Raw genomic sequence first — 15,080 nt, 5'->3', positions numbered from 1 at the left:
TCTCCCTCGAATACTCTCAACCGGACCTTCTTGGAGAAATGCTTCTTGATGAACTATTTCAATTAGAAGATCTAATTCTTAATTGGTTAAAAGAATTTAAGATGGATTTCATTGATTCATCTCAAGACGATACCCAAGAAGAATTGTTGGGACCACATTCGAATAAAAACAACTCCGTTGTTCCCGATAATACCTTCGACTCTAGCGAAGAATTGGGCGATAGTCGTCCCTGTGCCGATTGTGCCGGGAAGGACTCTCCATCGACTTCGTTCGGCGCATACATAGACCTGAGCGATTCGGCATACACCTTCTTTAACGAGAGCCCGGGAAAGGGTTGGACTTGTCCACCTACATTTAGCATAGGAATCACCCTCACCGACAACCTCTTGCGTTCTCGTCTTAATCTAGAGCAATTAAGGTATCTTAGGCACTTTGGGGTTGTTCCATCCAGTAAGGAACCGCCCGATACGGATAAGTTCCTTAGAAATAGACAAACTTCATGAACAGTCATCCGACACGGGGCCGTGCCCAGGTCAACACGCCCCCGTGTCCACCAAAAGATTCCTTTCTGACTTTTTGTCAGAATACGGACAAAATGTGTCAGGATCTTGCCTGCACACGGGGCCGTGTCCAGCCGACACGGGGCCGTGTCCAGTGTGCTGTCGTTTTCTATAAATGCAGCCAAGAATCCTGCACATTTGGACCATCTAGGGACAAATATTTGAGAGGATCTTCTCACATACCATCCTAGGTATTTTCTAAAAGAAGGTTCTAACAACCATCTTGTCCTTTCCTCTTTTATCTATTACCTTCTTCTTCATCTTTCTTGCTTCAACACTTCCATTAAAGCTTGAGATCACTATGATTCCAAGCTTTATTGTGATGTTTGTTGGGTTTTTGTTCAAGGAATCTTGTTAAAAATAAGTTGTATAACATTGTTTTAAGTTACTTCTGCTCAAAAATGCTTCATAAGCTGAAAAAATAATTTAAAACTCCAAGATTCCTTGTTCCAAAAATCTGCAGAAAGGTGAACACGGGGCCGTGCTCATTGAGCACGGGGCCGTGTCCAATTTACTGTTTCATCAAAATGAGCTATTTTTGGTTTGTTTTCGTAGAATGTCAAGTCAAAACAGTGGAACCTCTTCTGCACATTCCAGAAACAGTCGGAGGGAAAGAAGGTCTTCGATTGAAGCAACTCTCGTACGCTACGTAATGGCATTACGAGAAGCCCATGACGAGATGACTTCGGTAGAGGAGGTCCTTATAAACCGTATAATTTATCTTACGGTGGGGCTGGAAAACAGTTTTCAAGAAATTAACCTCTTGCACCAGAGGTTAAATATTCTTGTAACACCTCCCATGGAACCAATCCTCCCTCAAGAGGATTGGAACCTAGCACTAGAAATCAACAATCCTACCGGGTGGGATGACATTCCAGCAGAGCCTCCTCTTGAAGATCTACAGGAAGTCCCGGTGGAGGTTGCACCCCCTCAACCGATGCCAATGAGCCCGCCTTTCTTCTCCCAAGGGAGATAGAGGAATGGCTCGCCGACGTGTGAGGGACCCATACCCGAAGGAAGAAGTTCTTCAAGCCGCCTCCAACCGAATTCTAAAAATGTTATATTTTTACAAATTTACAACCGATAACGTCGTGATAAAAAGAACCAACATAAGAAAATTAGGAAACGACATGACAAGCTTAGTTAAAATTTGATTATATATACTTGATCACATGAAACCCCATTCCCACAAAAGTGAGTTTTGAGCCCTTATTGAGCATACAAATACATATCTTTAAACTAAATGCTCATTTTTCGTTTCTTGTGTGAATAGCCGCTTGGTTCTTACGACTCTAGAACTTGCCACGACGATACATTCTCGGTCCTTACCAACTTAAATCCAAGTAAGTAAATGATGTAGGCATTAGGACTAACCCTTTTTATTTCTGCACCATTATTTTTCTTTTTCTTTTACCACATACCCAAAATCCCCCTAGTTAACCCCTTTGAGCCTAAACCTTTTCATTTCTTAACCCAAAACAAAAACCCTTTTTACCCACCTAAACCCTTTTTCATTTCAAACTCTTTATTTTAGTAACAAAGCTCGGTTTTTCTTATGACTTATGTTGAAAAAAAAATGAATGATGATGATGAAGCCAAAGAAATAAACAAATAAGTTTATCAAAAACAACTTTGTTTGAAAGAAATGCTTCATCAAAATAAAAAGTTTTGAAAAATAACGAGTCTTCTGAAAACCGACGCTTTTTACGCTTTTCGCCCTTTTACTAACCACTAACCCAACCACCCACCTTTAGCCCAAGCCTAACCCTTCACCCAAAAGTCCTCTTGATATTTACAAAGGTGTATAGTTAAAAAGGAGGAGGATTGATTGCTTGGCAAGCTTATGGTATGAGTAAGTTCCATGTCGCTCTCGAGTGATTCACTAAAAATACATCTTCGGCCGAGTGTTAAGTGATCCCCCATGAGGTATGTGAACTTGTATATAAATGGAATTTTAAAAAAGGCATGTTATGCCCTAATAAGTAATTTATCTTATGAAATGTTTTTAATAAATCATGACGAATAGGATTGTAAATAAATAAAAATAAAACTTAATAAAGAATCTTGGAAAATCCCGAATCTCTATGACAAGCCCAAAAACCTTCTCTTCTACCCATTCCATTTGGGAGTGTAAAGCCACATTATAAAGAGTTTTGCTTGAGGACAAGCAAAGATTCAAGTGTGGGGGTATTTCATGTGCTCAAAATGCAACATATAAATTAATTCAATTGTGGCATAAAACTAACCCCTTCTTAGTACTAATGTTGGAAAAAATGTGTTTTTGTCTTCCTTTTGTATTTTTAGGATTAAATGAGCTTAAATGAACAAAAGAAGCAAAAAGGCAGCTAAATCTAACATAAATACAAGAAAAGGAACAAAAGTGGCATGTCCGGCCTCCCGACAGCATCTTCCCAAGCAAAACAAGACAACAGAAGGATGAACACGCCCCGTGCTCAGTGAGCACGGGGGCGTGCCCAAGTGTCAGCAGAAAAGACAAAGCTGTAGAAGCTTCTATCACCCACCACGGGGGCGTGCCCACTGGACACGGGGTCGTGGTCAACTATAAGATTCGCAGAATCTGGTTCGTTTGCAGCCTACCCGCCGTGAAGTGCCGAGGAATATCACTAGTTATACATAGGGCTGTAAACGAACCGAACGTTCAGCGAACAGTTCGTGAACCGTTCGACGGGAAGTTCGTTTATGTTCGTTCGTTTAATAAACGAACGAACATGAACAAGAAATTTCGTTCGATTAGTTAAATGAACGAACATGAACAGAGGTCTCGTTCGTTCGATTGTGTTCGTGAATGTTCGGTAAGGTGTTCGTGAACGTGTTCCTGAAGATGTTCATGAACATTCGTTGATTTGCGTTCGTTTATGTTTGTATGTTTGTGTTTTAATTGAAGATCTTTGTACTTTTTTATATTTTATTTGTACTTTTTATATTATTAAACTTTTATTAATTTTATTTCCCTAACAACTAAACTAGTAAACCCACTTTCACCTTGTTTATACATCATTTCCCTTTCATTTCTCTTTATTTACATCGACGAATCCGATCGACCTCCGTCCTACAGTAAGGGATTCAAGTTCAAGTGCTACTCTCTGGGCCATCTATATATCTTTATCCTTTTTCGCGTTCGCCAATTTATTTGTGTTTGTCTGTGTTCGTGAACCGTTCGCGAACACGCTCATTTTGTTGATGCAGATTTTGTGTCCGATGCTTGTCGAATAGATTAGTTATTATTTTACGCTGAATTTGTAATAGTTAGTGAAACGGTCTATCGAACATGTATAGACCCGCTCGTTTGAAGTGGTCAAACGAGAGGGTTATTCGGTTGACCGTGTGTATTTGCTTGACAAATTATGGTTGTATTTGTTGGTGTCGAAGGATAAGGCATCGAAGGATTATGAATATCCTTCGATGAGCTCGAAAGATATCCATTGAAGGATGGACCTCGAAGGATATGTGATCCTTCGAGGTATATGTGTCTTTCGAAAGCTTGATGGTCGAAAGATGATCTATCGACCAGTCAGCTTGATCCTTCGACCATTCAACCTGTGTTTGGTATAAATACCAACACCTTGTCTTGTAAAACATAAGAGTGAGAGCACAAGTGTGTGCAAGAGAGTGATAGGAGGTTTGAGTCCTCACCGGGAGAAATCACCACTTGATTTCTCCCTGGATGTATACTTCTTTGGTATTAGTTCGGTTATCATGTAATCGGGCCGACTTGTAATGTTTTACTACCGGATTAATGCAAAGTTGTTTGTTTATCATCTCTTTATCTCTTCCATCTTTGAACATAATCATGAAAATCACGGATTGGATCCCGAAACACGGACCTACAATTGGTATCAGAGCCATGGTGCCCGATTTAGTAAAACTAAACGTTTACTAAGTCACATGTGCTCTAGATCTGTGATTTTTGTGGGTTTTTGTTCAAGATGTAAAAAATGGTGAAAGTGAGAAAAACTCAGATCTGGACCCGAATATCCAGATCTGTGATAAAACGAGTGTTGGGTTTTATGTTTTTCTCCTAAATCTTCAAGTTTCCATCATCAAAAATCGTGTACAAATGTTTTCATCGAATCTGCAAATTTACCCAGATGTCTGTGTTCTTGATGTTCTTCACATCTTCATGTGTTGAAAGATGTGAAGAACTTCGAAAGATCAGGTTTCTGTTTCGAAAGGTCAACTTCCACCCACAACAACTTCGAAAGGTCAAAACACTTTCTCGAAAGATCATTAGTTCATTCGAAGGGTCATCCTTCCATGATTCGAAGGATCATTCTTTGTTTCGAAGGGTCAAATCTTCTTAAAAGGTCAGTTCTGATATGATAGCAGCTGATGTTTGTCAGATCCAGATCTGACATGTGCCAGAAAAGTCAACTTCACAACTTTGAGAATTCCTCGAAAGGTCATCTGTTCTGTTGTGTTTCGAAGGATCATTGTCACAACTTCGAAAGATTAAATTGTTTTTCGAAAGGTCAACAGAATTGAAAGATCAAACAGATGTTCGAAGGATTATCACAACAGAATCGAAAGATCTTGTTCTTCGAAGGGTCTTCTTTGGCTTCGAAGGATCAACATCAACTGATGTCGAAGGATGCTGTTTATGCTTCGAAAGATTGACAAGACAGATCATATATCCTTCGTGAATCTGCAGAGAGAAAGACGAAGTTGGTTGCTGCTTTTGATATGATGTCGGCTGATTTTTGAGGAGAAGAGACAACATGATGATGGTTGACGGCTGGCTCAAGTTTTGAAAGTAGGGTTGTTGGCTTGTGGGTGAATAAAATATAATCAATGGGCTGTGAATGCACAACAGATTTTTTATATGGGCTTGGGTTTTTGGTAAAAGAATTGGGCTAAAGACAAATTGCCATCATATAAAGTGGTCTGTGTATGCATATTGGTCTTTGGATTTTTATTTGTGGCCCACTAATAATTTACTAGTTACCATTATCATTATGGGCTCACATGATGGTTTCTACAAATTACTAGTGGGAGTGGGGTCGGGTATTTGCGGAGTTGATCTGAATCGCGCTCCTAATATCAAGGTCAAAATTTGTATGGATTTTGGGAGCGCGCGGAATGATTCGGAACAATGAAAACAGAAGATGATGAAAACTTGATGTTTGAAAAATTGTGGGGTAGTCACGGTTACCGATGCAAATGGCAAAAATGGTGACGCGACTATTATGGGCCAAAAACAACACGATATGTTCACTTCCGCGCATCAGTATTTATGATTGTTACCGGTTATTCGGAAATGTTCGAAAGGATTTTGTTTATTGTCATATTCTCGCATTTGAAGACGAACGTATGAACCTGGAACGTCTATACCGGTCCTAACGAGTTCACAAAGTCTTTGGTCTTTGGGGGGATACAAGTCAGATCCTACGGGGTACCAGGGGACGTTCTTATTCAACTAGATTATGCAAAGAAGAAAGTCATGTTCGTGAATTTTCGGAACCGAGAACATTCAATGAAGATTGATGACAGTTCCGCTCAGTGGAGGGAATTGGTGAACATTTGACGACAGTTTCTTTGAAGTGGAAAGAATCTGTTAAGGTTTAGAGATCTTACCAAAGAAATGGGGGGATAAAAATTTTCATTTGTTGAATTTCTTCGGTAAAATTCTAAACGCAATCACAGGTGGTAGAGTTTGTGATTTTCTGGTGAGACAAGGGGGTTCTGCGTGGAATGTTTTGCACAGAAAAGTGCATTACTTGGTCGATTCCACAAAGACGGTTTACAGAAGACAGTTTACCAGAAATCTCTATCAATGTAGTATGCTTGAAGATCAAGACTTGATGCAGTTGTTATAGAATGGAACCCTTATCAAATGCCGGTTGGAGTATTGGAAGATCAGCGGAAGATCGGTCAATTGAGTCCTTTGAGGATATTGCACAACACTCAACACGGATGCGCGTACTCTGAGGGGGAAGTTTTATACAATGAGCATCAAGATACTACTTACCTGGATCATCGGTCAAGGGGGAATTTGTTTACACAGAGAAGATGATTACTTGACTGAAGATCGATGATTGCAGTTGCATTTTCAGCATTCGACAGCAACGGACAAGGGGGAATTTGTTGATGCATATTTTGTGTCCGATGCTTGTCGAATAGATTAGTTATTATTTTACGCTGAATTTGTAATAGTTAGTGAAACGGTCTATCGAACATGTATAGACCCGCTCGTTTGAAGTGGTCAAACGAGAGGGTTATTCGGTTGACCGTGTGTATTTGCTTGACAAATTATGGTTGTATTTGTTGGTGTCGAAGGATAAGGCATCGAAGGATTATGAATATCCTTCGATGAGCTCGAAAGATATCCATTGAAGGATGGACCTCGAAGGATATGTGATCCTTCGAGGTATATGTGTCTTTCGAAAGCTTGATGGTCGAAAGATGATCTATCGACCAGTCAGCTTGATCCTTCGACCATACAACCTGTGTTTGGTATAAATACCAACACCTTGTCTTGTAAAACATAAGAGTGAGAGCACAAGTGTGTGCAAGAGAGTGATAGGAGGTTTGAGTCCTCACCGGGAGAAATCACCACTTGATTTCTCCCTGGATGTATACTTCTTTGGTATTAGTTCGGTTATCATGTAATCGGGCCGACTTGTAATGTTTTACTACCGGATTAATGCAAAGTTGTTTGTTTATCATCTCTTTATCTCTTCCATCTTTGAACATAATCATGAAAATCACGGATTGGATCCCGAAACACGGACCTACACATTTCCTTAATGAACGAACACGAACATAAAATCTCGTTCGGTAAGTGTTCATGAACCATTCATGAACACGTGTATTTCCTTAACGAACGGCCTTGTTCGTGTTCGTTCGGTTCGTTTACAGCCCTAGTTATACATATGAATATGAAGAGCTGATGAACAGTGCCTATATGAATTCTTTTAGTTCAAACTCAAAAAAAAAAAATTAAAGTCTTTTAATTTAATACATTATTCTATTACATTATTATAATTATAATTATTATTTTTATTTTTATCTGATATGATATACGTTTTTAATCATTTAACTCTTTTACTAATTTAATTATTCTCCGATAACTTGTGTTCGTTGGCTTAAAAAAACTAAATACGTAGTTGTATTTGATTTAATTTGTCGACGTTCGTATATAAATTTTATTGAAAACAAAGTTGTATTCGAAATAGAGTATTCTTTTGTGTGGTAGGCTAGATCAAGTGCCGACGTCATATCGGTAACGTGACGAACAAAACGTATACCAACCGAACAAGTCGATACCGATATCGGTATATGCTTAAAAATTTATACACTTTTAACCCATTTAGTTTGTATATAATTTGGATTTCTTTCAATAACTCACGTTCATTAACTTTTTTATACAAAGTTGAATACACGACTTTATTTCATACTTTTTCTCATCCTTCCTTTATTAACTTTGTTGAAAAAGAATTCTTTTTTTTATTAGTACCGTGAGTTTGTGACAGGCAACCCGATGCCGATATCGGTACCGGTGTAGTTATTATTGGAATTTTGTTTTCTCATCGTCCCTTTATTAACTTTTTGAAAAATATTTTTTTTCTTCTTCTTATTTTCAATGTAAAACACATTCTTTTAAACATATCATGACTTTAAATCAAATGTCGGTACTATATCGATACTGTAATGAATCAAACATGTATCAACCGAATTCCTTTGTGTAACGAACCGAATCGATACCGACCAAGTTCCCGCTGCATCGCGCGGGCAAATCCACCTAGTAATGATGGTTAAAAACACATTACACATATGTGTGTCTGTTAAGGACTAAAATTATAAAATAAAAGAAAATCATGTGGCCAACTTCAATATATTGAAACTTTAACTCGTTAATTTATGAATTAATATATATGAACAATATCATGCAGGTCTACTAATTTATGGGCTTGGAATTCTCACATCTAAATGTCAAATGGGTTGCATCAAACACAAAGAAGGAATTTAATTTGATTTTCACAGGGCAGACTCTGAGAATTCGTGTACTCGAACTTCAAAAACGTGCCCTTAGGCCTTAACAAAATTGGGTATTTGGCTCAATAAATGTCTAAACCTAATGCCAATTGGCTAATAACTAATCTAAAACATAAGAATAGTTTTTGTAAGTGAGCTTATGTTGGTGTTTGTATAGGTATACCTATTAAAAAGGAAATTTTATCGCTATTTTTAGATTTTTTTCTAAAAATAGCGTGCCCTCCGAAATATCAGGCCTTGACCGGTGGTCCTCCTCGCCTACCCGGCCCTGGATTTTCATAATGTGTAAGTCAATTTGGCAGGGCCCAAACGAACAATGGACTAACAAGTAACAAAGAATTAGTGGCAGCCCATGAATGAGAATAAAAGGAAAAACGGCATTCGGCAATCTAGGGTTTGGTTAAGCATGTATATATTCAGGTTAATTTATAAACTTTGCTAGACATGTATGTTCTTATTGTTTTTTTTTTTTCTCAGGCGAATGATTTGAGTATGTTTATGTGTTACAAGACATATTATTTATGATCTCATATTAGCATTTGTCGTTTATCAGTCCAGAATCGTTAAACATCATGCTGTTATATTATGGTTTATAGTAATGCTGTTATTTATGAACTTTAGTACCCGGTACGTAGTTTTCGTATAGATTTTTTTAGCTATATAGGTTTTCGATTTATAATTTTTTTAGGTATATACGTTTTCGACCTCCTGGTCGGAAATCTCAAGCTTCACCACTGGCGGTGGTGATTTGGTGAGGATCCAGATTGTAGTGAGGTGGCTAGAATGATGTGGCAAAATCAAGAGATCCGCTATCTCAGATTTCGCTATATGAGATGGCGGAAGTTCTATTGGTTGGTTTCGTTAGAATATAACAGAAAAGGCTTGTTATTTAGTTATTGTATGCTGTATGAATGCATTTTATTTTTGTTAAATATTCGATTTCATGTTGGTGATTTTGATTTATCAAGAATTAAACATGTCACATTCGTTTATGGTAGTGTAAGGGGCACACTTCCATGGATGGCTCCAGAGTTCCTAAATGGTAACTATACTCGGGTTTCGAAAAAGCAAGGATAAATGATATTATGTGGCATTTGATTAGAATTGTGGGCTTGTCAATTGGGGGTGTTTGGGATTTTGCTTAAATAAACCATTTATTTGCATGTTAGTTTTGTAGGTCCCTGTTTCGCGGAGGATTACGAACCTAAACCTTGTTATACAAACCTACTAGCGAGTGCGGAATCCAAGCTAGCAAGCAAACCGAGTTAGTAGCAAGTAGAGAAACAAACACACAAGTTCACCGATTAACACAACTTGTATTAATGCAATGAGGGTTCGGTTACAAGCTCAATGTTTACAGAAGTGTTCTATAAACTCTCTAAGATGTGTGTGTGAGTTTGGACAGAATGCTCTCAAAGAATACTCTCTCTTTCTGTCTGTGTGTCTGTCTACCGAAACTCAACACATGCATGGGTATATATACCCAGCTCAGCAGGTCTGGATCGAAGGATCTGATAGATGGTCCGAAGGATCATCTATCGATCACAGTTCATACGAAAGATCAGCATGGACCTCGAAGGATCATCCTTCGAGGTCTAATGGTCGAACCATGGTCGAACCATATCTTTCGATCACCTCGAAGGATCAGGTGTATCCTTCGAGGCTATCCTTCGATCTGAACATCTTTCAAATGTTGTCCAAGTCAAACCGGAGGATGGTTGACTTGGTCAACTTACAATACAAATCAGGACATCGTTTATATCAGACCGAATACAGACAAAGTACAGACACAAGTGCACCAACAAACTCCCCCTTGGCTGTAGCTTTGTCTTTGATCTCTAATCTTTGTCTTGTTCTTCTAAAAGTGTAGACTCGTCTTGAACTTCGACGGTCTTTGGTCTTCAAGTCTTCAAGACTCTGATGTCCTCTCATGTCTTCAATGTCGGAGGGTCTTCAAAGTCTTCACGTCTTGAAAGTAGAAAGTGTATCAACAAACTACCCGTATCATGTAGGAAGTGTGTTGACAAACTCCCCCTTAACATAAGCTCCCCCTTGAGTTATGCTCGTGAAAAGACTCTATCTTTATGAAGTGAGATCCTTGTGGTGATGATGATGGCCAGCGGCGACTCGATCACCTTCATTCATTGAGTGCCTTCGTGTCTTCATTCCAAAGCTCGTCATCGACCATGTTCTCCTAGCCTTTAGAATCTGCACATGCAAGAAATCTAAACGCGTAATGAGAACAACTGCTTGGAATATAGTTAGCATAAACAAAAGACACACGTATGACCATGTCACAATCAAACACCGTCCGACAGTTTGAAAGTTTAATAAATTTGCCAATTTTAGCCTTTTAACTTTCAAACATGCAAATTTCGACCGTTTATGAAGATTTAGTCAGTTCGGTTTTCAGTCAGGTTTCAGGTAGCGAAGACTTGAGCTCCAACATCGTACGATCGAAAATAAAGCAGAAATAAAATCTTTTTGGCTTTTATAAAGTTTATATTAAAACAAGCCTAAAATCTTTTTGGTATTTTTGAAATTAAAAGACAACAATTTAAAATCCTTTGAGTGTTATCAAACGACATCACCGCTAATGTCGTGCTGATATGCACCAAACGACGAAACTGTTTAAAAGAAATAATAACAGTTAAGCAGTAAATAAATATATACAGACATTCTTTTTGTGAGTTTCGAGGGTAAGAGAATCATATCAGTGTACGATCATGCCAAAACACTCTTGTTGTTTAGTTAGTTAACATTAAGATAAGCATCCTATAACAATTATCGGTATTGTTGTCCACTTAAGCTCAACTTATCAGATGTAATCATGTTTAGAGGATACGTTAATGTATGATTTATACTTACCGACCGGTGTTCATCCACATCACGACACATTCCCGTATCAAGGTATGCACGAGAGTTCATCTTACCGGTGAGTATACCGATTATCATCTGTTTGACCGTATAAATTGTGAGATACTCACTTATTTTGATTCGAAAACAAGCCCTTTGTGATATAATCACTTATTGATGAGGAACTTGATTTTCGTATGCATGAGGGCACAGGTGCAAGTCCGTGAACAGGTCAGTACTTCCGTACAGCAGAGAGACGAACTTGACACCCGGAAAAATGTGATATTTTATCACTTATTTGATATGGACATGTGATTGTTTATCACTTATTGAGGTCGAATGCAGTATGCAATATGTACACGTATGTATAGTATCATGGAAGATCTAGACTTGCGTCCCCGTTATTTTTCGGTAAAAGATACAACCATGATACCCAGATGATAAGCAGCATAAAGACCGAATATCTCAGAACCTCGGCAATCTATCAAACGAAATTTCGGTACTAAGACCATATGCCAATGAATGGTTCCCACCTGATCTTCAGTCGATTAAGATTTATATCACCCTGCACACTTTAAAATGATTGTGAGCCTACCGATACATCTTATATAGAGCTGCTTATCGTTTTGCATTTAAGGTTTAAAGAGGTTTGGATAGACCACTGATGTACTATCATTTTCTCTTTTGCTCGCCAGGAAACTCATTTTTGTTTTTCTATTGTTTTTGTGTTTTTGAATTTTTCGATGTTTTTGGATTTTCCGATTTTTGGATTTACTCCCCCTAAAATCAACAAACTAAGATAAATTTAAAAACACAAAGGTATTTACAAAAATGATTTTCCGATGTTGGTTTTACTCTTGCTTGACCTTAATGCCGTTTACCAATAATAAAAAGTCAAATCTTGATTTGTCAAAAGCTTTGGTAAATAAGTCGGCACGTTGGTCATCGGTGTGGACCTTAACAACATTGATGAGTTTCATATTGAAACAATCACGTGTGAGGTGATATCCGAGATCAACGTGTCAGGTCAAAGAGTGCTGTACGAGATAATAACAATTCACAAAGCAGCTAAAATATCGACAAGTATAGGAGAGATTAAGAATTAAAGGCGTATCCTGCAACTGTTCCGTGCATTGCAAGGAAACTAAGCACTCTCCCAACTGGATATCCACCCGGTGTGGACTTCAAGATCGAATTTGCAACTGCTGAGAAGTCTCTTGACAGCAATAAGCTCATAAACCTCCGGGTCCGGCTGGTCTTCCACATTTCACCAGCGAAGGTCTTTGACTTTCTCTTTCAGAAATGGTGTGCGGATGTTCAATCCACGCCAAGGCATCGGCACACATTTCACTTCATTCGTTCCTGAGGACCCGATCAAAACCAGAATGACCAAATTTTCGGCACGTTCTTCATTTGGTCGACTTTGCATCTTCATTCAGCCACATTTTCTTTTTCTTTTCTCTTTCTCCATCAAAGGCAACAATTTCTTCTGTCGCCTATCTTGTGCAAGGACATTCCACCATCAACAATCCTAAGACTATCAATAGTTCCTCCTGGAACTTCCTGCACACTCACTCAGAGATTAGTTGGAGAGAGGGACCCAAGCCTTCACAGACTTGGGTCGTCCGTCATCATCGAGAATTGTAACATCCATTTCCCGATGATTCGGAATTGATGTAGCTCCCCCTGAAACAGTTACCGGTTTTGGTATCCAAATCTCTTTCTGTTTTTCATGTTTAACATCCAATTTAACAGATTTTGTTTGGATAATCTCCGGTTTTAAAATCTTTTCAACTTCTTTTCTTTGTTTCTTTTTCTGTTTCTTTGCTCGCTGTTTAACAAGACGAGGATCCTGTTTTGATGAAACAGATCTTTTATGGTAATTGTTACCATGGGGGGCATCAATTTTTGACTTTCTCCTGGTGAGATATGGACAATTCTTAATGATGTGTCCATACTCACAACATTCAAAGCATGATCTCCGCTCAACAAACCTCGGAGTATCATAACTGCAATAGCCGGATGATGAGCTTCGTGATCTTGAGGTACTTGGTCCTACATCACAACCGTTTGTGTGTTGTGTATAGTTGTTTTGACTGTTTCTTTTCAAAATTTTACTTTGTTTAACAAAATCCTTATTGGATTTGTTTTTGGAAGTATCAATTTTATCAGTCCCTCTTGATTTCACGAGGTTTATCTTCCGAACCTTTTTCTTGTTTTCGCCCTGTTTGCCTTTACTATTCTCTTGGGCGGCATGATTTTGTTCACGGGGATCATCAACCTTTGCTTTCAGCTTATGAAGATATGGACAATTTCGAATGATATGTCCAATTGTTCCACACTCAAAACAATATCTTCGTTCAACAATCCCCGAAGCATCATGTGTTCTCTTAGCCGATGATGTTGAACTTTGTGAACCCGAGGTACTAGGCTGTGAACTGTTTTGTTCATTTCTTTTCAAAACAGTAGCTTTCTTGACAAAATCTAAGTTAGATTTATTTTCAAACGTTTCAATTTTGTCTGTTCCCGTCGATTTCACAAAGTTAACATTTTTCTTCTTCTTTTGATTCGGCTTCTTCTGGACTTGAGCCGGTGCCTTTCCTTTGGGCTTGGTGTGATTTTGCTGTTTTGGCATTGCTGGTAATTTCTTGTTGCCAAATTGTTTTCGAACTTCAGCCCTTGGGATTGGAGGACACTGTGTAACTGTAACACGTGGTCCTGTCTTTCCCAAAAACTTACTTGTCGAATCTTCAAAGACTTTACTTATTAAAGATTGATTAACATTTTTAATAGGAAAATCTTTGTCAGAGTAGATTTTATCATTACCAACGAGAGTGTACAGCAAGTTCACACCCTCCGACTCTTTTTCAGACGAGGACTCGATTGCAACAGTCTTAGCGGGTTTTGCAGGGGGATCACATAGAATGTGATTCTCAAGAGGTATGTCCTCATTTTTGACTACCGCATCAGACTTTGCTGGGACAGCATTATCAGATTCATCATCAGACGAATCAGCATCCTCAATCACGACTGGAGGATCCTGTTTCTGTTCAGCAGTTACAGATGTATCTGCTGACACATTTGAATCTGAGGATACTTCTTTCTGGTATCCGAGTCCTGCTGCAAACTCCTTCACATCAAGAGGAACAGATTGTTCGAAGAACACTCTATCCTCCTCGTCAGGCATCGCATCATAATTGTGTCTCACAGGTGGTGGACATTTCTTATATCCTATGCATGTGACATCCCGTTTTTCTTTCTGAACGTCAATGATGTGATCCAACACATAGCTAGAGCTCAAATAACTATCTAGCTTAAGTTGGATCGCATCACTTTCGATTTTCACACAAGCCATTTCTTTTTGCATTGTCTCAAGACGTGAGATATACAAATTAATTTCCGTTTGTTTTCTGGAAACCATTTTAGTCAATTCAGTTTTATCTTTCTTTAACGTCTCAATCATTGACTTAAATTCTTTTTCATGGTTTTCATAAAACATATTGGCTTCTGTGCATTTTGAAAGATCCACGGTCAACTTCTGGTTGTGGATAAATGTCACATCATATTTCTCTTGCAAAGCTTCGTGTTTGCTTTGCAGTTCACACCACTTGACATTCAATGAAACATGTTTGTCTTGCAAGTCAAACAAAC

This window comes from Helianthus annuus, chromosome 10, assembly GCF_002127325.2.
Source record: "Helianthus annuus cultivar XRQ/B chromosome 10, HanXRQr2.0-SUNRISE, whole genome shotgun sequence".
NCBI lineage: Eukaryota > Viridiplantae > Streptophyta > Magnoliopsida > Asterales > Asteraceae > Helianthus > Helianthus annuus.
This window is presented reverse-complemented; position numbering follows the sequence as displayed.